Genomic DNA, 27,703 nt, shown 5'->3' with positions numbered 1-27,703 from the left:
ACATCTCTTAAACTGAAATTAATGTGAAATGTTAGTTTTCAAATCTCTTACCTTTGACTATTGTGAATGGATTAGAACAGAAGATTCTATACTGGCTTACTATTACTTCTTCTCCCCCTTCGATCAAGCAGATCTTTCCTTTTTTTTCTCTTTCTTTGATAAATATGAATGTTTGCTACAGAGTAACTTGCTAAAGAGTGACTAATAACGAAAAATAATCTTACGAAAAAAACGATTCCTAATAACTACAATATACCAGAAAACTGTGTCATAAACCGAATTCTCAAATCACTTTGGATTTTAACAGTATATTAAATATTGCTATAGTTTAACAATATGTATCCTTAATTTTTTTGAAGTTATTTTTAAATGATGTGGAGATAAGAAAATCATCCTATGCAAAAATCGCTCCAAAATTATATTTATACATATTTCAGGTTAAAATATTTGTAAAATACCTTTAGAATATTTATAAATAAATAAAAATCATTGTTATATAGTCAGAATTTGAATAAAAAATACTAAGTCCCAAAGAGAGACTCGAACCTACGGTAAAAAAACTTCCAGCGGTTCCACAGTCGGACACTCTAACGCTACGCCAACGATCCCGTTGAAAACATCGTTGATTTTTTAGGATATGTTGCGCTCAACGGTTGGTTTATTTTATTTCTTTCAATTGTTATGTAATTCTGCTTAGTGTAGAAACATTAAACAGTGTACAAAACACTCGTATATCGAAGAATGCATAAAAATTCAACGTGTAAGTTACTCTAATACGCAGAAAATGAGGAAAAAATCGGTTTTTATTTTTTTTCACTGCGGCGCACCAAAATGAAAAATCTGAAAAAAATTGAGAATAATAGTAATAGCAATACGTGTTTACTGTAAAAGTATAAAAGTAGTTCCGGGCCTCCTTCGATACGTAATTGGCATTTTTCGGCATTTTTTGCGGTTTTTTATTTTTTACTACCTGGTTTTTCGATCAAAAAATCTGAAAATCTCCGAAAATATGTGTCCCAGTACCCGAAGTGTCTCTGAATTTTTTTACATTTTTTTACTCAATAGGTTAAGAGAAATTGTTGAAAAACATGATTTTCGTTTTCACCCCATTACTACCCTCACGGTCGAGATTTCAAGTTAAAAATTTGCACACATGGTTTTTTTTGGATAAGCTATCGAATGACCCATCATTCGTTCAATTCGGTTTGAGGGCACATTTGACCCCCTTATTCGGCTATACCCTTTCGGGTCGGACATTGCTGTGTGTTTTGATCGGAATCGGGTTCGTTTCTCGAAACATACCAGCACTCTTATTATTCCTCCAACTTTATGCACACATTTTATCCCCTACGCTGACTAAATGTAAATTCTCTGCTAACTAGCAATTATCGTTAATGTTTCACAAATCGTAAATGATATTTGCACGTTAAGCTATATCGTAGGGTGGTCAAATGGTTAAATAACAATTATTTACATTCTCAAGCTAACAACCACCCCGAGGTGTAAATCACCAATTTTGATGAAATTTCGCAATTATGTAGTTCTCGTAAATCTATTAGACACGTATTTTTTTGTAGCTGCTAATATTCACTTTAAGGGGTTGAAATCAGCCCTCAAAGTTGGGGGTTCAAAACATACTTTGTTGAATATCTCGGAAACTATTAGAGATAGGGGTGTGCTTCAAATGGATGAAATTTATGTTTTTAAACGGCGAGTTTGATGGTGTAAAGAGATTTGCAAAACTTTTATTTGTTTAAACAATATGTTAAAAAATAGCACATTTTTTTATTTTTCTCGTTGGATATTAATGATTCTTTTTTCTCCATTTGTACAGAGAAACTATACATCCATGTACAAAATACGGATAAATTGGAATTTTGATTTTTTCACAATAAAGAAAGATTTTATATTTGTAATTTTTTTCGTATTTCGTGTTGTACGAAGTACCAGATCACATACAGGGTGTTCGTCCACCCCTAGGAAAAATATTAATGGGAGATTCTAGAGGCCAAAATAAGACGAAAATCAAGAATACCAATTTGTTGATGGTGGCTTCGTTAAGAAGTTATTAACGTTTAAAGTTCCGCCAATACTGTATTTTTGTCTAGAAAGTGGGTAGAATTTCGGGGGTAGGTCTATTCATAAAAAATTATTGTAATTGACCCCCGCAACCGAAAATAATTTTTCCAGAACGATTTGAAATTTTTTAATTTTATCGAAAAGTTGATTTTTCTTAAAAATACGTTTCCCATTTTTAATAAATTTGGTTGGCGTTGCACAGAAAAGTTGTTTAAAACTTTTTTGTAGGTATCCGTGAGTTCTAGTTCTCTACTAAATTTCAATTAAATACGTTCACTATTGTATGAGTTATGGCTGTTTGAAAATTGTGCCATTTTTATTGGGTTTTTCTCATTTTGCGGGGTCAAGGAATGACTTTTCGAATATTTTTGGAATTTCCAAATATTCTTCACCTAAATGCGCGTTGTTTGCATTTAGAAACTTCAAAATCCTTCAATTCGTTCAGTAGTTATGATGTTTTAAAGATATGCAATTTTCGGGGTACCATTTCTGGCCTCACGATAGATTTTCGGTAAGGAATTTTTTTTTTTGAAAATGCGTAGGATTTGGGGGGTTGTCTATTCACCAAAAATGATTGCAATTGACCCCCGCAACCGAAAATAATTTTTCCAAAACGATTTGAAACTTTTCAATTTCGCCGAAAAATTTAGGCACCTACCCCCTTTCGATTTTCCTTAAACATTCGTTATTGATTTTTAATAATTTCGCTTGACGTCCTACAGAAAAGTTGTTTAATACTTTTTTGTAGGTACCTATAGGCCCTACTTCAGAAAAAAGTTTCATTGAAATATATTCACTATTATAGGAGTTATGGCTGTTTGAAAATTGGACCATTTTTATGGGGTTTTTCTAACATTACGGGGCCAAGAAACAAACTTTCCAATATTTTTATAATTGTTACATATTCTACACTAAAATACGCGGCGTTTGGCTGTTTGAACATTAAAATCGTCCAATCCGTTCAGAAGTTATGGTGTTTTAAAGATTCGCATGAAATTTACGGGAAGCATTTTTGGCCTGAAATTATATTTTCGGTAAGGAATTTTTTTCTCGAAAATGGTTAGGATTTCGAGGGTATGTCTATTGACCAAAAATTATTATAATTGGTCCCTGCGATCAAAAATAATTTTTTTAGAACGATTTAAAATTTTTTAATTTTGTTGAAAAATTTCACACCTTCTTGAATTTTTTTCTCCAAACTGGGTAGGATTTCCGGGGTATATCTATTTATAACAAATGATTATAATCGACCTTTGCAATCGGAAATAATTTTTTTAGAACGAATTGAAAAATTTTTTTTTCCGCCGAGAAATTTCACCACCTACCCGAATTTTTTTCTCGAAGGAGGGTAGGATTTCGGGGGTATGTATAATGACCAAAAATGATTGTAATTGACCCGTGCAACCGAATATAATTTTTTTAGAATTAATCAGAAATTTTTTTTTTCGCCGAAAAATTTAGGCACCTACCCCCTTTCGATTTTCCTTAAAAATTCGTTTTTGATTTTTAATAATTTCGCTTGACGTCCTACAGAAAAGTTGTTTAATACTTTTTTGTAGGCACCGATGAGCTCTACTTCAGAAAAAAGTTTCATTGAAATATATTCACTATTATAGGAGTTATGGTTGTTCGAAAATTGGACCATTTTTATGGGGTTTTTTTTCACTTTGCGGGGTCAAGAACCAATTTTTCGAATATTTTTGCAATTTGTACATATTCTCCACCAAAATACGCGTAATTTGCTTTTTTAAACATTAAAATCGTCCAATCCGTTCAGAAGTTATGACGTTTTAAATATTCGCATGAAAATTCGGGCAGACATTTCTGGCCAGAAATGATATTTTCGGTAAGGAATTTTTTTCTCGAAACTGAGTAGGATTTCAGGGGTATATCCGTTGACTAAAAATGCTTGCAATTGACCCCTGCAACTAAAAATAATTTTTCCAAAACAATTTGAAATTTTTTTTTTCCGTCGAAAAATTTCTCACCTTCTCGAATTTTTTTCTAGAAAGTGGGTAGGAATTGGTGGGTATGTGTAATGACCAAAAATGGTTGTAATTGACCCCCGCAACCGAAAATAATTTTTCCAGAACGATTTGAAATTTTTTTTTTTTGTCAGTCACCTAATTAGATTTTCGGTAAAGAATTTTTTTCTCGAAAATGCATAGAATTTCGGAGGTATGTGTAATGACCAAAAATGATTATAATTTACCCCCACAGCTAACAATATTTTTTTCAGAACGATTTGAAATATTTTAATTTCGTCGAAAAATTTCAGCACCTAACCGATTTTTTTTCTCGAAAGTGGGTAGGATTTCGGGGGTATGTCTATTCACCAAAAATGATTATAATTGACCCCCGCAATCGAAAATAATTTTTTCAGAACGATTTGAAATTTTTTAATTTAATTGTTAACTTTTTAACGAAGCCTCAGTCGAGAAATTGATATTCTTGATTTTAGTCTTATTTTGGCCTCTAGAATTCCCCATTAAAATTTTTCTCTGGGGTGACCGAACACCCTGTATATTCACAAAATACTACGAAACTCTAATTCAGTTTGTTGTAACAAAATATTCAAAAATCAATTTATAGTATGTAATTCTAGATTTTTCACAAGACAGGTTTAATGTCGTACAACAGAACGTGTTTACGTTTCCATAAATTGAGGTACGAACGTAATGTTGTTGGATACGTCGGTAAGTACGTTTTCTACATGGTAAATTTATTGTGCGTCCGTCGTCACTGGACGCGCCATAAAAAGATCTGCGCGCGCAGGGCTTTTCGCAAATTGCCGCGATTCGGGCAGACTTTTAATTGTTAATAACTTTAAGACGAAGCCTCTAACAGAATATCGTCGTTCTTGATTTTCGTCTTATTATGGTTTATAGAATCACTCGCTCAAAGAACGATTAATGGTAGTCGTACACCCTGTATATCATTATAAAATGGAAACAATTCTTTTTCAACCACGATCTCCGATCATATGTCACGAACTTTCAATCGAAAGTAATATTATGGAAATAAAATAGTAATGTAAATGTATACATACCAATGCCTATCATGAGGAAGCAGCATGTAGAATAAAATAGAAAACAGAATTAATTAATTGCTTCGAGGTTTCGTTAAAGTGTACAACAGAAATTACTGAAAGAAAGGATCACTGGAAATGTTGTAAATTGATAAGAAAGATACTAATGTCCACTTGTATTATTTGTGTATTAGAAGGTTTAAAATTGTAGTACATTAGTTCTGCAAAACAACAAAGAATTTTTCTATGAACCAGAGAGTTCTTTTTTTTTGAAACACCTGATCAACTATGCCACGCAGTATTATGGAAAAATATTACACGCTTTATTTTACTCGTTACGTTTCAGTTGCACCTGCTTCTACTGGCAACGAGTAAATTTATGTAATTTTTCTAAAAAAAAAAAGAACATTCTTGAAATGTCAATGAACGTTCCAAACACAAACATTAATACAGTATATAATTTTGTAATATGAAACATAAGAGATTTAATTAATTTTATGTACATGAAAATCATGTAAATAAACAGAGAAGTTATACAGCCCGCATAATTCCATCAAAGTGTGGCGTTGAAATGGTTTCAAATGGAAAAAGAATCTGTTCTTTAAAAACTGAAGAAAATAGTAAACATGATTGTATTTCCACGAATACATATTATTATATTTTTAAATCACTAACAATGTTTTAGAAGAATATTTAATAAAATCCTTGATATATGGCTGTACTTCAACATCGAATACGAGGATGAAATATATATCTACTAATATCATCAAATACGCTGATATTTAGCAACAAATATTTGTTTCTGATAATTTATCGTTAGTAACGTAAAAATTGTGATTTCTAAAAATTATTACGTCTGTAAATATTATGTTTATGTAAATATTAGTTTCTCGTTAAAGCAGTATCAATATAAATTCAGTAAAAATGTGGTTACAACTAACTGATAGTGTGCGTCATTTAACATATACATTAATAACATTTGAATGATGAAAATCATCGTTATCCTCAGGTGTAATTACTGGAACAAGTTTTTGTCTATACAATAATAAAAGTGAAAAATAAATTATTAATGTATATGTTGATAAAAGTACAAATATAACATTATAATATATAATAGAAAAAATAAGATAACAAATACCGTACAAATGAGAGTATTACACAGAAATTTAATACGTTAAACATTCAATCTATTTGAATCTTGTTTATATTGTTTAATTAATACTATAGGATACTTACAGTGAGTCACAAAGGTTTCACGCCCTCACAACTATCAACGCTTTTCTGAAGGAAAACATAACGGCGTCGGTGCCGATAAGAAAAGATAGTGTATTGGTTAAACTTTCAATGAATCTTCATGAAAAATTACATTTGATGTAACATTCATGCAAAAGTTAATACAAGAGTAACGCCAAAATATTAGGTCGTTCCACAAGTTCGTGGCGTTCGATATTCTTAGATCGACGAGGATAAAATTCGTAGCTTGATAGGGAAAAAATGTAACTTTTCAACATCAACGATTCATAGACATTTAAAAAAAAATTGGGGCTGCGTCGAAGCTAGAAGTATGGATGGATACACATTGATTTACGCAACAAAACTTTCTGAATCGCGCGACTGCATGAATATTTTTGTTTACGTATAATAAAACCGAGTTTTTATCAAAGCATTTAATAACTGGCGAGGGGAAATGACATTTCATACTGTGGCGCGCATGTGGCCGCACGATGGCGCTTTACGTGAGAGTATGTGGCCACCATTCGAAACTTTGGCGCTTCAACATCAATACCGTCATGCCTCTAGTGGCCAAATAATCGAACAATTACAACACCATGGGGTTTATATGAGTATATTGGAATGCCATTTGGATTGAAAAATGCAACACAAACTTTCCAGAGGTACATGGATTACATCTTTTGTGATCTGGATTTCGTCTTTGTATACATAGATTACATTATTGTAATGTCTCAAGACGAACAACAACACAGAGGCCATCTTCAACAAGTATTTCAACGACTGTCCGATCATAAATTATCCATCAATGTTAACAAATGTACTTTTGGACAAAAACAGGTATCATTTCTCGGGTACCAGATCAACGATGAAGGATACCATCCAAATCCTGAGAGAGCGAAAGCTATCAATGAATATCCAATTCCATCAACAGTAATGGAACTACGGAAGTTCCTTGGTATGTTCAATTATTACCGTCTATGCATACAAAACGCAGCACAACTACAATTACCGCTCACAGCATATTTGAAGAATTCTAAGAAGAAAGACAAAACTCTCATCGACTGGACAGATACTTTGAAACAATCCTTTTACGCTTGCAAAAAAGCTCATTTATCTGTAGCACTGACTACATATCCAGCTCCATACGCATCTCTACGACTGACGACAGACGCTTCGACCACAGCTATCGGTTCATCATTTGAACAACAAGAACATAACAAAAATTGGAAACCGATAGGGTCTTTCTCTAGAAAAATGACTGAGACTGAAACGAGATACAGTACTTATGACAGAGAGCTACTTGCAATTTTTGCCAGCACTAAACATTTTAAACATCTCTCAGAAGGACGTCAATTCACCATCAGGACAGATCACAAACCACTTACTTACGCTTTCTCACAAAAATTAGAAAAAGCTTCAGAACGTCAACTGAGATAATTAGACTACATTTCACAGTTTACAACAGACATAATCTACGTAAAGGGTGAAGACAACGTAGCAGCAGACACTCTTTCAAGAATCAATTCAATTAACTTACCAACGATACTAGACCCACGAACAATACAACAACATCAACAAGATGACAATGAACTACGAGAACTTCTCGAAAACAATAGTTCATCCTTACAATTAAATGAACTTGTTAGAATTTATTTATTGTGGACGAAATAGAAAAATAGATAATAATAGTTTGTAACAGAAAAACATGGATGCCCGTCAGCTGAACAGAATTAAACAAACCACACCACAGGCAATCAATAAAACAAAACGTTTGCAGTCAATACCCGGACTCGCTAATTACCGCTATATTCAACAGAACTCAAACTCGACAACACAAAATAACGGCAAATAGGGATATGCCATTGCAACACTCGCCTAGGAAGACCAAGGATTTGCAACAACCGGGGACATCTCAGGCATCGCTAGATTTTACTGACTCAATAGACGAAACAATGACGAGCTACCAGAACAATACGACACTAACACAAGGAGACATCTCTGCAGCATTCGTTTCGGTGGAATCCGTAGCGAACATAAAAATTCCACCATTTTGGAAACATGATCCAAGTTTATGGTTCATACAAGTGGAATCCATGTTCCAAACCAATCGAATTACTAGCGACTTAACGAAATATAATTACATTGTTAGCTCGTTGGACGCTGAGACGATGATGGAAGTCGCAGATATACTACGAAACCCACCACAGGAAGGGAAGTATGTATAATTAAAAACTGAGATAATTAAACAGTTTTCTGACTCCGCGGATTCTCAATTAGACAAAGCACTGGCTGAAATCCAATTGGGGAATAAAAAAAAGCCAAGTCAGTTGCAATCCCTGGCTGGTAACCGAGCATCTGAAGATGTGCTCAGAGTCAGGTGGCTGGCATTACTATCACCAAGCATTGTGCGTTGTTTAAAGATACTTCGAGCGGCATCACTTAGCGAACAAGCCCAACTGGCTGACGAGTTGATGGAAAACCATTCCGGACCATTTATCATGTCAACACAGCTACCAGACCGACGTTCTGTGTCACCAAGCCACCGGTTCACGGATACGGTTTTAGCCAATCTAGCAAAGGACATGTCCGCCATGAAGCATACAATGGAAGAACTAACGATGCAAATAAAAGAACTGTCACGGACAATAAGTCGTAATAATTCTTATACTCCACAACGTGGTAGGAGCAGACAACGCTCGCACACAAGAGAAGCCACACCACCACGGGGTAGTGAGTGCTTTTACCATCGAAAGTACGGTGTAAATGCAAAGCATTGCACTTCACCTTGTTCGTTCAATAGCATCGATAAGCAGGGAAACTAGCAGCGCTGTCACACATACATGCGGTTAACAAGGGCAGCGTATCTAGTACCGCAATCAATTCCGAGGATACCAGATTATATCTACACGATAAAAACACTCAACAGTTGTTTCATTACTGCCGGTACGGCTATTTAAAACTCGTACCCGAAATACTAATTTAACTCTGTTTGCAGCAAACTCCACACCAATACCCACATATGGTTTGCATACAGGCGATGTTGATTTGGGACTAAGACGTGTATTTCGTTGCTCATTTAGCATTGCTGATGTTCCGGAATCCATCCTCGGGGCTGACTTTCTCATTAAAAATAATCTTCTTATTGACATGACGAACAAACAGTTGATCGACTCCATAACTGGTTCAACCACAAAAGGAAAAATTATCAAGACTGATGTTCATAGTATCTCAACAATCAGTCAAACAATGACATACGCTGATCTATTGTCCAAATACATTATCATAACAAAACCGAGATTTTTTTCACCAGATCCAAAAAGCGCATTCAGCCACTCAATCGTCACTACTGGACCACCAGTGACTGAACGTCCACGCAAATTATTTGGTGAAAAAGCGATTTCAACTAGGGCAGAAATACAACGACTCCTAGATGATGGAGTTATTCAACCATCAAGTAGCCCATGGGCAAGTCCAATACACCTCACGAAGAAAAAGGACAATACATACCGTCTTTGTGGTGATTACCGGAAACTTAATAGCATCACCATTGCAGATAAATACTCACCACCACTAATTCAGAGCCTATTTTTGATTATCCATGGGAAAAAGATTTTTTCTACTATTGACTTAGAGAGAGCATATAATCAAATACCAGTCAACATAGACAGCATACAAAAAACCGCAATTACAACACCATGGGGTTTATATGAATATAAGGGAATGCCATTTGGTTTGAAGAATGCAACGCAAACTTTTCAAAGATACATGGATTATATCTTTCGTGGTCTGGACTTCGTTTTTGTTTACATCGATGACATTATTGTAATGTCTAAAGACGAACAACAACACAGAGGCCATCTGCAACAAGTTTTTCAACGACTGTCCGATCATAAACTATCGATCAATGTGAACAAATGCATTTTTGGACAAAAACAGGTATCATTTCTCGGGTATCAGATCAACGATGAAGGATACCATCCAAATCCTGAGAGAGCGAAAGCTATCGATGAATATCCAATTCCATCAACAGTAATGAAACTACGGAAGTTCCTTAGGATGTTCAACTATTACATTATGTAGTCAAAAAAATAAAAAACGATTAAAAAATAGTGAAAAAGCTTTATATTGTCTTAATTACTTACGTGACCATGCTCATATTTTTACAGCTATAGCGTAACATTATGACTATTAATGCGTAATTTTTTCAGATTTTTTGGAAAAGTGCATTATTGTTAAATAAATATGAATTCATATTTCCTACTTTTTCATACCAAAAAAGGCCGCACATGCTTTTAAAATAGATATAATTAAAATATATTTGTTTACATACTTTGTTAGCTGGTCGCTAGATGTAATTTCAAATATGTACGTGTGATACTGGACTCCTGTTGATTAGAACCACTACGGCGCTGATCATTTTGGTACAGTATCCTTGTGTATATAATATATAAAATTAATATTATAATACAGGGTGTCCCGTAAATAGTGTAGGAGCCGGAAATGTGGGGTAGCTGAGACGATTCTGAACAACAATTTCCTTTGCAAAAATGTCGGATGGAGCTTCGTTTTTGAATTATTAACGAAAAACACTGACGAATCACGGCGCGTGCCTGCCGCGCGCTCAGGGCCGTCCGAACTAAGAGAGCCACCGTGTCGGGTAGGTAGCAAGATGTGCATCGGAGATACGTCGAGGAACGAATACAAATAATTAAAAATACTACCACTGCAACTGTTACCTCTGCGGATTGGATAAATCAGTCAGATAAATCGAATTTATTAATTATTTGTATTCGCTGTTTCCAAGAAAGAAGAAATAAAATGTGGGAAGATGCTCTCGGAATTTTTAAGAAATTAATTCTTCGCACCTGAGTGACGCTTCTCGCCTGAGTGTGTTAAAATTAAAATAAGAATTATTTTCAGAAAATTAAAATAAATACGGTAAGAACCATTTGTAATCGTTTGTTATTAAAAACTGTACTGGAAAAACAGACTGGATTTGTGCGTACCGAAACATTTTTCGCATGCAAGGGGTTAATAGAGAATTAATTGAAATTCGCCTTACCCATTTACTTGCAAGTTGCAATAGGGCCAGTTAGTGCACCCCTGTCGATCATGGAAAGGTCGAAGACCCCAATAAAAATCAGCTGATGGGACGACCCGGTCACTGCACTCGCTTCTTACCCCGAAAACACTTTACAGTACGGTCACTAGCACTTTTCACTTTTACATTTTCGGGGTAAGAAGCGGGTGCAGTGACCGGGCCGTCCCATCAGCTGATTTTTATTGGGGTCTTCGACCTTTCCATGATCGACAGGGGTGCACTAACTGGCCCTATTGCAACTTGCAAGTAAATGGGTAAGGCGAATTTCAATTAATTCTCTATTAACCCCTTGCATGCGAAAAATGTTTCGGTTCGCACAAATCCAGTCTGCTTTTCCAGTACAGTTTTTAATAACAAACGATTACAAATGGTTCTTACCGTATTTATTTTAATTTTCTGAAAATAATTCTTATTTTAATTTTAACACACTCTGGCGAGAAGCGTCACTCAGGTGCGAAGAATTAATTTCCTAAAAATTCCGAGAGCATCTTCCCACATTTTATTTCTTCTTTCTTGGAAACAGCGAATACAAATAATTAATAAATTCGATTTATCTGACTGATTTATCCAATCTGCAGAGGTAACAGTTGCAGTGGTAGTATTTTTAATTATTTGTATTCGTTCCTCGACGTATCTCCGATGCACATCTTGCTACCTACCCGACACGGTGGCTCTCTTAGTTCGGACGGCCCTGAGCGCGCGGCAGGCACGCGCCGTGATTCGTCAGTGTTTTTCGTTAATAATTCAAAAACGAAGCTCCATCCGACATTTTTGCAAAGGAAATTGTTGTTCAGAATCGTCTCAGCTACCCCACATTTCCGGCTCCTACACTATTTACGGGACACCCTGTATATAGCTATGTGTTGTAACCACGCTGTGTGCGTCTGTGTGCTTTTTAATATAATAAAATATTATATTTATAATATTGTTTGCATTAGTCTCATCCTCATCTTTATGTTTATAATATTAGTACATAATATTATTCAGATACAGACAAAATGTTGGCAATGTCGCGCATGGTTTATCGAAATGATCAGCGCATCGCGCCGTAGTGGTTCTAATCAACACGAGTCCAGTATCACACGTACATATTTGAAATTACATCTAGCGACCAGTTAACAAAGTATGTAAACAAATATATTTTAATTATATCTATTTTAAAAGCATGTGAGGCCTTTTTTGGTATGAACAAGTAGGAAATATGAATTCATATTTATTTAACAATAATGCACTTTCCCAAAAAATCTGAAAAAATTACGCATTAATAGTCATAATGTTACGCTATAGCTGTAAAAATATGAGCATGGTCACGTATGTAATTAAGACAATATAAAGCTTTTTCACTATTTTTTAATCATTTTTTATTTTTTTCACTACGTTCCACCCCTTCGAAAAATCTGAAAAAATTAGGGATTACTAATTCTTTTGAGAGCTTTATACTGTATAAAAACAAATGTGGTCACTTGATAACTTCGACAGAAAATCGACGGTTAAAATATTTTCGAATTTTTTAAAAATCGAATTTGCATCCAAAAATTCTGAAAAAATTCTCAAACATGTACATCAATCGATAGAATAACCATGATTTTTTTCATAATCTTTAATTGAGTAGAACGGGAGATATTAAGGATAAACCAAAATATGATTTTCACCCCGTAACTACCCCTGTAGTAGAGATACCGGATTGAAACTTTGGGAAAAGGGGTTTCTTCGAACCACCTATCGAGTGGTATTAACCCCGTTCAATTTGGTTTGGGGGCACTTTTACCATGCTTATTCGGCTAGACCCTTTCCGCGGATACCATCGCAACCGCAGTTTACAGTACCTGGATAGCCAGATTTGGCACACCCCTCACGGTTACAACCGACCAAGGTACACAATTTGAATCCCAATTATTTATATCGCTCACCAAGCTTTTAGGGTGCAATAAGATCCGGACTACAGCCTACCATCCAGCCGCTAACGGAATGATTGAGAGGTGGCATCGGTCGTTGAAGGCAGCCATAACTTGCCATGACAATCCAGAATGGACTGAGATACTACCCACCGTGCTGCTGGGGCTGCGTACAAGCTTCAAGGAGGACATCAAGGCTACATCAGCGGAGATGCTGTATGGTACAGCCATCCGATTGCCGTGTGAATTTTTCACACAAAGCCATTTAGAAGATTTAGCAGAACCAGAAAATTTTATTAACAAATTTAGGCAGTATATTCGAAGAATTAAACCCGTACCGACAGCACATCACGGTAAAAAGAAAGTTTTTCTACATAAGTCAATATACGAGTGTACACATGTTTTTCTTAGAGTTGATGGCCAGAAAAAACCATTAGACCCACCGTATGAAGGACCATTCGAAATATTAGATAGATTATCAGACGATGTATTTTGTATTAATTATAAGGGAAAACCAATTAATGTTACTATTGAAAGACTGAAACCAGCATTTATGGAAGCAACGGGTGACCAACCTAGAGTGATACCAAAAACGTATGCACGTAAGACTGTGAGATTCGCGGTTTGAAATTTAAACGTGATATCCAAACCGCTAGGAGGGGAGTATTGTAGCGGTACTCCCTAATATAATAAGTCACTAGGTTAAGAACTAGATGTAGATTTTCTAAAGGTTGGTAATGTACATAAATGCAATAGGTAGTTGTAAGTCTAGGTTAAGTTAGCGTTAGGTTCAAGGGTCTTGCCTTTGAATCTGCCTGTTCTGTACTGTACTCCATAGAGCACGGATGTGCAAAGAATAAAGAAGCATAAGTACAAAAGTGAAACACGTGGCCATTACTGTGCCGATACCTCGGGTATACTGCTACGAAACTGTTGGAATATGCGACATCTTCTATCACTTAAGGAAGACACCAATTAGTCAGTGTCAGTGTCGATAAAGTAGATTATGACAATATATATATAAAGTGATGTACCAACGCCCTCCTTCTTTTTCTTGTAAAAGTGTTCCATCAGTAAACCCGTGTTCAGTTGCGTAGCAGAGTTTATATATGTTTACATTGTTTAACTTCTCCTAATATTTTTTATTATCAATAAAGTGAAAGTTCTGATGCATAGTCTGTTTCTGCCTATATAATTATTGCCTATCTGCTGGAATCACGGCACAGTTTTTGGATTTAATGTGCAACAGAAATAAATTAATTTTTCTTCGTGATATTAAGAGATAATCTCCTGTGAATGACATAGGTGGTGATTTGGTTGTGGAGGTTGGCAGTGATGATGGGTGAGGTTGGTAGCAAGGAGTGAGAGAGGAATACCAGGGGGTGTCGAGGAGATAAAAGAGTCACGAGAGGAACAAACGAGTTAAATAGGTGTTAAGTTTTTAGTTAAAGTGTTTTTTTTGTATATTATTATAAATAAATCTGTTATTTAAAAGAAGATAATACAACACGTGATAACGTCAGACCACGTATGATAAAAAAATGTTGAAAAACAATATCGTGAATTAGGAAGTTTTATCACGCTCGTTTTAATTCACATACATTACCCCATTTGATTACCGTTTATTTTAACGTACTGAAAACAGTATTGAATAATACTTGAATGGAAAATCAAAGAAGTTTAATGGCTTAGTCGAAAAACGAGACTGAGTTATTGAACGAGAAGGGGTTTAGTATTTATTGGATGTTGAAATAAAAGTAGGGGACTTAAAATCCTATAAGTTGGTAACGCGCGAGCGGAACCGGGATTTGGCGTACGAGCACAGAGATGCCAGAAAAGCACCGAAGGTGCTTTCTCACACTATGCCAGATCACGCGTACGTGGGCTCGTGGAGTTTCGGAAAGTCGACAAAGGCAAAATGACGCATGTCCTCTTTCTCGATTCTCCGAAGTTGCCCGAAGTAATTTCGGACTGCCTCGTGGGAGTCGAGAGAGAAAGGCTCACATTTGCCTTCTCGCTCTTAACAACTGAAGTCCGACCTCCCGTCTACGGCACACGATTTGGAATCTCGAGCCGTGATTCTCGACTGCCCAGGCATTTTTACTTTCCGACCTATGTAGACGCACATAAGCAAAGTACCTATAATGGAAAAAAAATTTTGTAAAATTTATTTTACGGAAATACACGTTTTAAGACCCCCTGATCATATTTTAATTATTGAAAAAAAAAGAAATTTTTTTTTATTATTCCTATGTATGAGTGTACATATGTATATTATTAATACGATTGAGTATAAATGGCTGAATGAATTTAAATGGAACTTTACATTTAAGTTTTATGTTCTCATTTCAAAGTCCGATTAGTCTTTGACTATAATCAGCCCATGGATAATAATGATTATATTTCTTGTTTCATAGTTGTTCCGATACATAGGCGTAATTTATAAAAGATCTTTTAAATATTTCATATAAATCTTGGGAAGAATTCAATTTTATGTAAAAAAAATTAAATAAACTTTTTTCTTATCTTCTCTAGAAAAGAAAAACTTAAATGAAATCTTATACATTAGATGCTTACTTAAATCGCATTGAAAACGAATACCACAAATGTTTTAGAATAATGTGCAAAATGGTTTTACTCGCAAAGGGTTAATTGAGAAATAAATGCTTGGTAATTAAAAATAGCAGTAAGCAGCTTAACCGGCTGGGATTTTCGCTAAAACAAATCGAAAACTCGGTTCTAACAAGGGAAAGTTGGAATGGCACCCGGTTTTGGGTTAAGTTTTACTGCAAGATATTATTAAAGTTATTACAGCTACTTGTTTTTAAAAATAGAACCAAATTCACCAACAACTAGCGTAGCGTGAATGACGAGGTGTTTGATTGCAAGTTCGAGCTTCTTTTGCTCTGCAGGTTCGAACCCCGCTAAAAGAAATCTTTTTTTTTTTAATTATATTTTAATCTTACACTAAATGTGACATTAATTTTTGTCTGATCTTCGAATATTTTTTTTTAAAGTTAAATTTAACCAATTACATTTAACATGTGTTATTTTCAATATATGAAGTATATGAATCTGGATGGTATTTTTCGTAAAAACAGTCAAAACATACAAATTTTAAACACCACGTACATCTAATGAAAATTCTGTTTTCACAGAAATTACAAAATTTTGTATTTAACTCTGATGGAAAGGCCGCTTCATTTACATTGATATAATGTGAATGATTTTCGGATTTCGATTTACTTGTACCTCGTACTTTTTACCTTATACTTCAGGTAAAAAGGGATATAACTGGCTAAAACAGTTTTATGATAGTACCTGCTAACTCATGTTACTGTTCTAAAATGAAACGCTATGTTTTGTACCTTTAAAAATATTCGACTATGTCCTTTTCAAATTTAAAATCCAACCCATACTTTGTATCATACTGGCAAACGGGATCACTATTCCTTTGTTTTTAAACGGTTTGATGGTGGGGATCTCGTGACTATAGCTCGTATGTACATTAATCAAAAATTAATGTATCTACGAGCTCTCTTTTCATTACATTAGTTTAAACATTTCAATATTGCACATTGCATAATTAAATAACAGTTTTTTACATTTCCCTTCTGATGGAGAGACCACCACCTTCCCGTGGCTTCCATTGAGCGGTATCGTGCACGCTATTAATTTTTATGGATCGATACAATCATTTTTTTATGCAAAATTAAGCCAAATCAAACATATAATATTTAGTTCGTCATAACAAATTGATACGGTTAACTCAAAATATATCGAGGAAAATCATTATTAATTAATTTCCGCAACTATTAATTCTACTTTTTTGTTTATGTTATAAAAATAAGAACTCTTCTTATTGAAAAATGCCACAGCGTGCACGATACTGGCAAAGAGTGGACTCTCCTTTTAATTTATTAATGTTCAATCTTAAAGAATTTTGATTTTGAAAAATCGTATTATTAATATACATATGTACGCTCATACATGGGAATAATAAAAAAAATTTCTTCTTTTTCAATAATTAAAATATGATCAGGGGGTCTTAAAACGTGTATTTCCGTAAAATAAATTTTACAAAATTTTTTTTCCATTATGGGTACTTTGCTTATGTGCGCCTACATAGGTCGGAAAATAAAAATGTCTAGGCAGTCGAGATTCTAAAATGTATGTCGTTGGCGAGAGATAGAATTTCAGATGTTCAAGAGCGAGAAGGCAAGTGTGAGTCTTCTCTCTCTCCTTCCACGAGGCGGTCCGAAATTACTTCGGGCAGCTTCGGAGAATCGACAAAGAGGGCATGCGTCAGTTTGTCTTTGTCTACTTTCCGAAACTCCACGAGCTCACGTACGCGTGATCTGGCATAGTGTAAGAGAGCACCTTCGCTGCACTTCTGACACCACTGAGCGAGAAACGGTGTGTGACGATGAGAGCGTTGTGTGAGAATAGAGAGCGTGTAAATCAAATATCTAATTGATTAAATATATTTACTGAAGAACATTTGTGTCATTAATAACTTGACTGACCCCACCCTGCATTCATAGTATTTACTGATAATTAATTTTTTATTACTTTCTATTGCAATACTATAATACAGTACACCAGTGTTTCCCAAAGTGGGATCCTTGAAATAATTTTGGGGTTCCGCGAGACAAGTTGTGATATATCATTAGAATAAGATTAGCTGCAATATTTTCATAGAAATGCATTAAAATATTAACGAACTATTATTATTAAAAACAATTACATCCTTCGCACTGAACTTGTGTTTTTTAATTAAAAACATTTCTTTACAATTTATTACAACATTTAATATAGTTACAACGTTTTATACGAATAAATAAAATGACATGATATTTGTTTTATTCAATATCTATGGTAGTATTCTAGACACTGAAGTTCATGTTAGTATCTGTATTTTCGTTCAAGACCACAGACTTTGTATTGGAAACGCTATGTACACAAAAATAACTCAGATGTCAACACCGATGTCAACGCTAATATCTCTGCTTAGAAGTTTTGCTATAGCAAGGGTTCCACGATCCATAAAAAATTTTTTAAGGGTCCCACAAGAAAAAAAGTTTGGGAAACCCTGTGGTACACTATTACAAGTATTGTAGAAAGTGTCCTCCTCTTTGCTACATACACAAGTTTCTATATGCAACTTTGTGCAAGTAACAAAGAGAGCGATCCATACATCCGATAAAATGGTATCGAGTTATACAGCGAAAAGAAAAATTAGTCAATGATTAATTGTAGTCCCTTCAAATATATTTAACACATCAATATTGAAAGCATTCATACTTTTCAGGAAAGTATTTCCTACATGAAAACTAACGTCTGCAAGAAAAATACGTTTGTTCGTTGAAAACTTAAAGGATGCGTTGATAAAGCAGTATACATATACTACCTACGAACAAAACGTAGTGAAGAAATTGTAAATCCATTAGAAAATATAACGGAAACCAGTCATCGCAAGTGGATGTTTGAACATTTAATAAAAGGAGAAAATGTTATCTGTACGACAGAACAGATAATAAAAGAAGAGTAAAATGTATCAAATATACAAATTTATCTAGCTATGCAACACTGCTACTCAATATGTGAAGCATGTTATAAATAATTTGACATAATATGTTGTTTCTCTGTAATGAAAACTATGATATCACAGCGACTGGTTATTTCTATGTATCTTTTGGACTTTTATTGTCCATGTATGTTACAAATATCGTGAGTACATAGTCGAAACGAAGTATGTACAAAAGTTAAGTACAGTGTTCCACGCAACTGTGAAAAACTATCTCCAAAAAGGTTAAATACAAAGGAATGCCATAAGGCAAATTTAAACGGCATCAAATGGTGTAGAAACTGAATGTAATTTTATACATGTTTGCTTATCGATGCATCCAAAATCAACAACTATATTCTTTCTTTAAATGGAATTCTGCAATTTTGATTGCATTGTTTGATGCAGTCTTTTAATATCTACAAAAAACAATATAAAGATACTTATGCCCTAAACTTGATACTCGTTGTTTAAGAGTTACAACGCGTTAAAGTTTATTAGAAAAATGTTGTATGGTCAGAATAATTTCTTTCAAAATTTAATATCGTATCTAGGGCAAAGGTTCGGGTTTCCCCCGACTCGACTCGACCCGTATTTTCGGGTACTTGCACACTCCTACTAAAAATGTATAAAATACATTATGACATCTACAAGACATGAATTTACATAAAACAAAATTTGTGCATTTTGAACTGTAAGTTTAAAATTGAATTACTTAAAATTATTTTATTTTTATAAATTTTTTATGTAATTTTCAAGTTCAGATTAAAATTTGTTAAAAATTACATAGATAAGATACCATATGAAATTAAATCAAATATAAACTAACTTTTGTACTTTTAAATGTAATATACATACAGGGTGTTCGGCTACCTCTGGGAAAAATTTTAATACGGGATTCTAGAGGCTAAAATAAGACGAAAATCAAGAATACCAATTTGTTGATGGAGGCTTCATTAAAAAGTTAATAACATTTTAAGTTCCGCCCATACTGAATTTTTTTTCTCGAAAATGCGCAAGATTTCGAGGGTATGTCTATTTACCAAAAATGATTGTAATTGACCCCCGCAACCGAAAATAATTTTTCCAGAACGATTTGAAATTTTTTTTTTCGTTGAATTTAGACACCTAATTAGATTTTCGGTAAGGAATTTTTTCTCGAAAGTGCGTAGGATTTCGAGGGTATGTGTAATGACCAAAAATGATTGTAATTGACCACCGCAACCGAAAATAATTTTTTTAGAGCGATTTCGATCTAGCATTTTTATTCATTATTCGTGAATAAAATTTGCCCAACTCTGGTCCAAACGAATAAAAATTTTTTTTCTATTCTGTAATACCCACTAGACAACCCTAACAAAGTTCCTCGTCTCAAACACAAATTCGGAAGCAAAATTGTTCTATCAGTCTTAGTTTTTGAGAAACAAAAATTTTTATAAAAAAGCACGATTTTAGGCAATAAACGAGGTATTGGGTGAAAATTAAAGGTTAGGAAGTGCCAAATGGTCTTCAAAAATAGAGGAAAATCTCTGATATATATCAGTATATGCAGCTATAATGATTCTTAATTTCAGATCGTTGTAAATGACTGTAAAAATCGTCTAATCCGTTCAGGAGTTATGATGTTTTAAAGATTCGCATGAAATTTCAGGGAAGCATTTCCGGTCTGAAATTAGATTTTCGGTAAGGAATTTTTTTCTCGAAAGTGCGTAGGATTTCGAGGGTATGTGTAAGGACCAAAAATGATTGTAATTGACCCCTGCAACTGAAAATAATTTTTCCAAATCGATTTCAAATTTTTTTTTTTCAGACGAAAAATTTCACATCTCGAATTTTTTTCTCGAAAATGAGTACGATTTCGGGGGTATGTCTATCCACCAAAAATGATTGTAATTGACCCCCTCAACTAAAAATAATTTTTCCAAAACTATTTGAAATTTTTTTTTCGTCGAAAAATTTAGGCACCAAATTAGATTTTCGGTAAAGAATTTTTTTCTCGAAAGTGCGTAGGATTTCGAGGGTATGTGTAAGGACCAAAAATAATTGTAATTGTCCCCTGCAACCGAAAATAATTTTTCCAAAACGAGATGAAATTTTTTTTCCGTCGAAAAATTTCACACCTTCTCGAATTTTTTTCTAGAAAGTGGGTAGAATTTCGGGATTATGTCTATTCACCAAAGATTATTGTAATTGACTCCTAGATTCGGAAATAATTTTTCCAAAACGATTTCAAATTTTTTTTTTCAGACGAAAAATTTCACATCTCGAATTTTTTTCTCGAAAATGAGTAGGATTTCGGGGGTATGTCTATTCACCAAAAATGATTGTAATTGACCCCCTCAACTAAAAATAATTTTTCCAATACTATTTGAAATTTTTTTTTCGTCGAAAAATTTAGGCACCAAATTAGATTTTCGGTAAAGAATTTTTTTCTCGAAAGTGCGTAGGATTTCGAGGGTATGTGTAAGGACCAAAAATGATTGTAATTGACCCCTGCAACCGAAAATAATTTTTCCAAAACGAGATGAAATTTTGTTTTCCGTCGAAAAATTTCACACCTTCTCGAATTTTTTTTTAGAAAGTGGGTAGGATTTCTGGGGTATGTCTATTCACCAAAAATTATTGTAATTGACCCCTGCACCCGAAAATAATTTTTCCAGAACGATTTGAAATTTTTGAATTTAATTGTTAATAACTTTTTAACGAAATCGTTCTAAAAAAATTATTTTCGGTTGCGGGGGTCAATTACAATCATTTTTGGTCATTACACATACCCTCGAAATCCTACGCACTTTCGAGAAAAAAATTCCTTACCGAAAATCTAATTAGGTGCCTAAATTGTTCGACAAAAAAATAAAAATTTCAAATCGATCTGGAAAAATTATTTTCGGTTGCGGGTGTCAATTACAATCATTTTTAGTGAATACATATTCCTTCGAAATCATTCACACTTTCGAGAAAAAAATTCCGGAAGGTAGACAAATTTTTCGACAATATTAATAAATTTCACATCGTTTTGGAAAAATTATTTTCGGTTACGGGGGTCAATTACAATAATTTTTGGTGAATAGACATACCCCCGAAATCTTGCGCATTTTCGAGAAAAAAAATTCAGTATGGGCGGAATTTTAAATGTTATTAACTTTTTAACGAAGCCCTCATCAACAAATTGGTATTCTTGATTTTCGTATTATTTTCGCCTCTGGAATCCCTCATTAAAATTTTTCCCAGGGGTGGCCGAACACCCTGTATATCTGATCGTTTAGGCGCGAAGAAGTACACGGATACATTGGATACGCGTGCAGACGAGTATTTTAAATACCTATGAAATAGGAATCTCTAGTTTTTATCAATATTCAGTCCGTCACGTTACCTTTACGAAAATATAAATCGTTTAAAATCGATAGCTGTGAAGGTGCGAATAACTTTGTTGATTCGATGTAAGTACCTGCAGGCCGCCATTGTTCAATGCATCGGGTAAAGAGAGTTCCTTTAACGCGTTAACCACCGCGTCGCCAGCAATTTGACGACATGACTTTTCACTCAGAAGCTAAAAATCTTAATTCCTGGGGCGAGATATTAACCCTTTCGATACTGATGGTAACCATAGTCGCCCCTTAAAGCTCCACATATATTATTAAACGATTGTTTAAATTTAATTAATCCCAAGTCTATTTATTTGTAAGTCTTTCTATAGAGTGAGTCATAATTCATGGTAGAAATTGGATCAGATAGGATGTATGGCTCGAAATGAGATGATAATTGCATAAGAGGCTTAGTTTTTGAGAAAACTGAATTTAACACTAAACCTACCACGACCGGTCAAATGACCGTTTTTAAAATTTCGTTTAGAATTTCTAACGCACAATGTTCTTTTAGCGCCATTTAATTTCACGACTTTTCTTATAGTATACAGGGTGGGGCAGTAACTATTAGCACCTCAGATATCTTGGAAACTATAAGTTTCACAGAAATATTTGCTAAAGTAAATTGCACAGTACGAAGAGCGCTATTGGGTGGCGATAATAGTTTTTTTGCAGCTGGAGGTACTTCGGACATTTCAAGGTCACATCCATTTTTTTTAATGGATCGGTATGTTTTTGCTTCCGTATAACGATAGAGGATCTTAAAACGAGTTCAACGACCTATTACACAAGGTCATTGAAGGTCATAGAAAGTAGAGAAAGGCGACAATACTTACGGTTTTGGTAGTAAATGAAACATACGTATTGTCAACAGTAGAGGAATGCGTAATGCTTACCGTTTATTTCACTGAGAATAAATACTGCTTGAAGGACACTTTAATAGTTTGCAGAGTAAGATAAACATCATAAGATTAGTATCGAAAAATCGGTCAATCCGGCACGATGTATCCGTTTGAAGAGCAGCTTGATATGCTTCTAATTTATGGCGAATGCCAACAAAATTCTGTAAGGGCTACAAACTTGTATGCTGAACGATATCCACATCGGTCTCAGCCTTCGCGTCAAACATTTAAAAATGTGTATGATAAACTTAGGCAAACCGGTAGTTTAAGTGTTCGTAAAAGTGAACGCCAGAAACGAGTAATTAACGAAGAAATGGAAATCGGTGTGCTCTAGAAATTCTCATATTAGTTCGCGACAAATTGAACGCAAATCTGGCATTAATAGGAGGAGCGTACTTCGCATTTTGCACCCTCACATCACGTTAGTCTTCACCAAGAATTGCATGGGAACGACTTCACGAATCGCGTTGAGTTTTGTCGATGGGCTATACGTCAGATTCAAAACAATGAGCTTTTTTTTAATACCGTCTTATTTACTGATCAAGCAACATTCACAAATCACGGGAATGTTAATTTGCATAAAGTGCATTTATGGGCAGCGGAAAATCCACATTGGCTGCGACAGGTTGAACATCAAAAACAATGGTCTGTGAATGTATGGTGCGGTATCATAAGTGATCAAATTATTGGACCTTATTTTATCAATGGAAATTTCAATGGCAACGTCTATGCTAATTTTATTAAGGATACATTGGGTCTTTTGTTAGGAGAGTTACCTTTATTTACACGACAAACCATGTGGTATCAACATGATGGATGCCCAGCACATTATTCATCGATTGCGCGAAGGGAACTCGATGAAAAATTTCGAATTCAATATCGTGGCCAGCTCGTTCACCAGACATAACACCTTTGGATTTCTTTCTGTGGGGAACACTGATAGAGAAAGTGTACAAAGAAGTAGCAACTACATCTGACGATATGCAACAGCGAATTATTGCAGCCTGTGCATCAATAAGTTCTGACGCTGTAAGACTTGCAAGTCAATCAATCGTAAAAAGAATCCAACGGTGCATTGACAGTGATGGTCATCATTTCGAACACCTACTATAAACATGTTTCATTTACTACCAAAACCATAAGTATTATCGCCTTTCTCTACTTTCTATGACCTTCAATGACCTTGTGTAACAGGTAGTTGAACTCGTTTTAAGATCCTCTATCGTGATACGGAAGCAAAAACATACCGATCCATTAAAAAAAATGGATGTGACCTTGAAATGTCCGAAGTACCTCCAGCTGCAAAAAAACTATTATCGCCACCCAATAGCGCCCTTCGTACTGTGCAATTTACTTTAGCAAACATTTCTGTGAAACTTATAGTTTCCAAGATATCTGAGGTGCTAATAGTTACTGCCCCACCCTGTATATTAGTTCTGGGGACACACACCAGGGCGCTACACCCGTTAACGCACTTCCAACGCCACCTAGCGAGTGGGTTGATGCTTTCTCGTGTCGCTTGTGTCGAGTGCGCTCAACCACGTTTTTATTATATCATTCGCGTATTGTGTTCTTCCACAGTATACGTACAATGAATTTTACAATATTCACTCCTATTCTTATTGTTTGTTTTCTGAGAAAAATATGTAGTCTTTCTTGTCCTACCACGATCGGTCATTTGACTGGTTGAATGATTTATATATTGTTGTAAAAAATTGGACAGAAGTTTTCTCCATTATTGAGCCACCGTTGGAAGCGGCAAACCTTCCCCTTTAAAATGGCTTTTGGTTTTTGACGATCCGATTTCCCGTTTTGGAGATATCGTAATTTATATAAAAGGGTAATTTTCCAATTTTCACTATCTCTTATGGTCCGCCGTACAAAAGCCTATAGCAACGCGTAGTAAAAATAGTAAAACTTTAGACGTGTACAGTTCCGAAACTACTAGTGTTTTATTACAAATTAAACTACCGTTAGCAGCGGTAAACTTTCCTTTTTAAAATGGCATTTGGATTTTGTCGATCCGATTTTCCGTTTTCGAGATATCGTAATTTATGTAAACTGGTATTTCTCTTCATTTGACTATCTCTGTCATCGTCTAACTCGTCGCGCTGGACCTCTCTTTTTCGCACGTGACTCGTGACCGAACGGTCCGGCTTCGATTTTGATGAAACTTCGTACACTTATAAAGCAGCAAAAAATAATCGACACGTATTTTTTTTTATCTGCGGTAACTCGAGTTTAAGGGGTGAAACCACCCCTTGAAGTTTTGCCTCGAAACGGCTATCTCGAAAACGGAAAGACATACGAAAAAATTGTTAATGGGCGAGGTTAATGGTTTCTTATGTACAATAACATGGCATTAAAAAATTTAACAAAATACAATTTGTTTATAACAAACAAAAATTTATTAACTTAATTTTTCATTTTATTGAAATTTTCGTAATGACAAAAAATGACGAGCATTTTATTCCAAATCCATTGGTATGTAACATTTTAAAATTGCCTCTTACCGTTTTGTAAATTTTGATGATTTACATCTTGAGCGTACATCCACTATGTTAGTAGCCGTTCTAACTTTGATTTTAATGAATATTTAAATTCAATTTTCTCGAAAATGAAACCTCAAAAGCAATTTCAATATTCTTGAATTTTTAGCTTATTTTGAGCTATAGAATCTACTTGATACAATTTCTACTATAAATTATGGCTTATCCTATACAGGGTGTTCGGCCACCCCTGAGAAAAATTTTAATAGGGGGTTCTAGAGGCCAAAATAAGACGAAAATAAAGAATACCAATTTGTTGATAAAGGCTTCGTTAAAAAGTTATTAACGTTTAAATTTCCGCCCGTACTGAATTTTTTCCTCGAAAATGTGCAAGATTTCGGGGGGTATGACTATTCACCAAAAATTACTGTAATTGACCCCTGTAACCGAAAATAATTTTTTTAGAACGATTTAAAATTTTTTTTTTTGTCAGTCACCTAATTAGATTTTGGTAAGGAATTTTTTTCTCGAAAGTGCGTAGGATTTTGGGGGTATGTGTAATGACAAAAAATGATTATAATTTACCCCCACAGCTAACAATATTTTTTTCAGAACGATTTGAAATTTTTTTTTCCGTCGAAAAATTTCACACCTTCTCGAATTTTTTTCTAGAAAGTGGGTAGGATTTCGAGGGTATGTGTAATGACCAAAAATGATTCTAATTGACCCCCGCAACCGAAAATAATTTTTCCAGAACGATTTGAAATTTTTTTTTTTTTGTCAGTCACCTAATTAGATTTTCGGTAAGGAATTTTTTTCTCGAAAGTGCGTAGGACTTTGGGGGTATGTGTAATGACCAAAAATGATTATAATTTACTCCCACAGCTAACAATATTTTTTTCAGAAGGATTTGAAATATTTTAATTTCGTCGAAAAATTTCACACCTTCTCAAATTTTTTTCTCGAAAGTGGGTAGGATTTCGAGGATATGTGTATTCACCAAAAATGATTGTAATTAACCTCTGCAACCGAAAATAATTTTTCCAGAACGATTTGAAATTTTTTTTTTTTGTCAGTCATCTAATTAGATTTTCGGTAAGGAATTTTTTTCTCGAAAGTGCGTAGGATTTTGGGGGTATGTGTAATGACCAAAAATGATTATAATTTACTCCCACAGCTAACAATATTTTTTTCAGAAGGATTTGAAATATTTTAATTTCGTCGAAAAATTTTACACCTTCTCAAATTTTTTTCTCGAAAGTGGGTAGGATTTCAGAGGTATGTGTATTCATCAAAAATGATTGTAATTAACCCCTGCAAACAAAAATAATTTTTCTAAAACGATTTGAAATTTTTTTTTTTCGTCAAAAAAATGAGGCATCTGTTATAATTAGATTTTCAGTAAGGAATTTTTTTCTCAAATGTGCGTAGGATTTTGGGGGTATGTGTAATGACCAAAAATGATTATAATTTACTCCCACAGTTAACAATATTTTTTTCAGAACGATTTGAAATTTTTTTTTCCGTCGAAAAATTTCACACCTCGAATTTTTTTCTAGAAAGTGGGTAGGATTTCGAGGGTATGTGTAATGACCAAAAATGATTCTAATTGACCTCCGCAACCGAAAATAATTTTTCCAGAACGATTTGAAATTTTTTTTTTTGTCAGTCATCTAATTAGATTTTCGGTAAGGAATTTTTTTCTCAAATGTGTGTAGTATTTTGGGGGTATGTGTAATAACCAAAAATGATTATAATTTACCCCCACAGCTATCAATATTTTTTTTTCAGAAGGATTTGAAATATTTTAATTTCGTCGAAAAATTTCACATCTTCTCGAATTTTTTTTTCGGAAGTGGGTAGGATTTCGGAGGTATGTTTACCAAAAATGATTGTAATTGACCCCTACAAACAAAAATAATTTTTCCAAAACGATTTAAAATTTTTTATTTTCGCCAGAAAAATGAGGCACCTGTTATAATTAGATTTTCGGTAAGGAATTTTTTTCTCGAAAGTGCGTAGGATTTTGGGGGTATGTGTAATAA

The 27,703-nt window shown here is 34.4% G+C and overlaps 1 protein-coding gene across 8 annotated transcripts in view; it reads right to left on the bottom strand.

Annotated features, from left to right (window-relative positions):
- Positions 1-27,703, bottom strand: part of LOC143344901 (uncharacterized) — a 242,653-nt gene that overhangs the window by 17,062 nt on the left and 197,888 nt on the right. The gene's annotated exons all lie outside the window — the stretch shown is intronic.

Source organism: Colletes latitarsis, chromosome 8 (assembly GCF_051014445.1).
Source record: "Colletes latitarsis isolate SP2378_abdomen chromosome 8, iyColLati1, whole genome shotgun sequence".
Taxonomy (NCBI): domain Eukaryota; kingdom Metazoa; phylum Arthropoda; class Insecta; order Hymenoptera; family Colletidae; genus Colletes; species Colletes latitarsis.
This window is presented reverse-complemented; position numbering and strand designations above follow the sequence as displayed.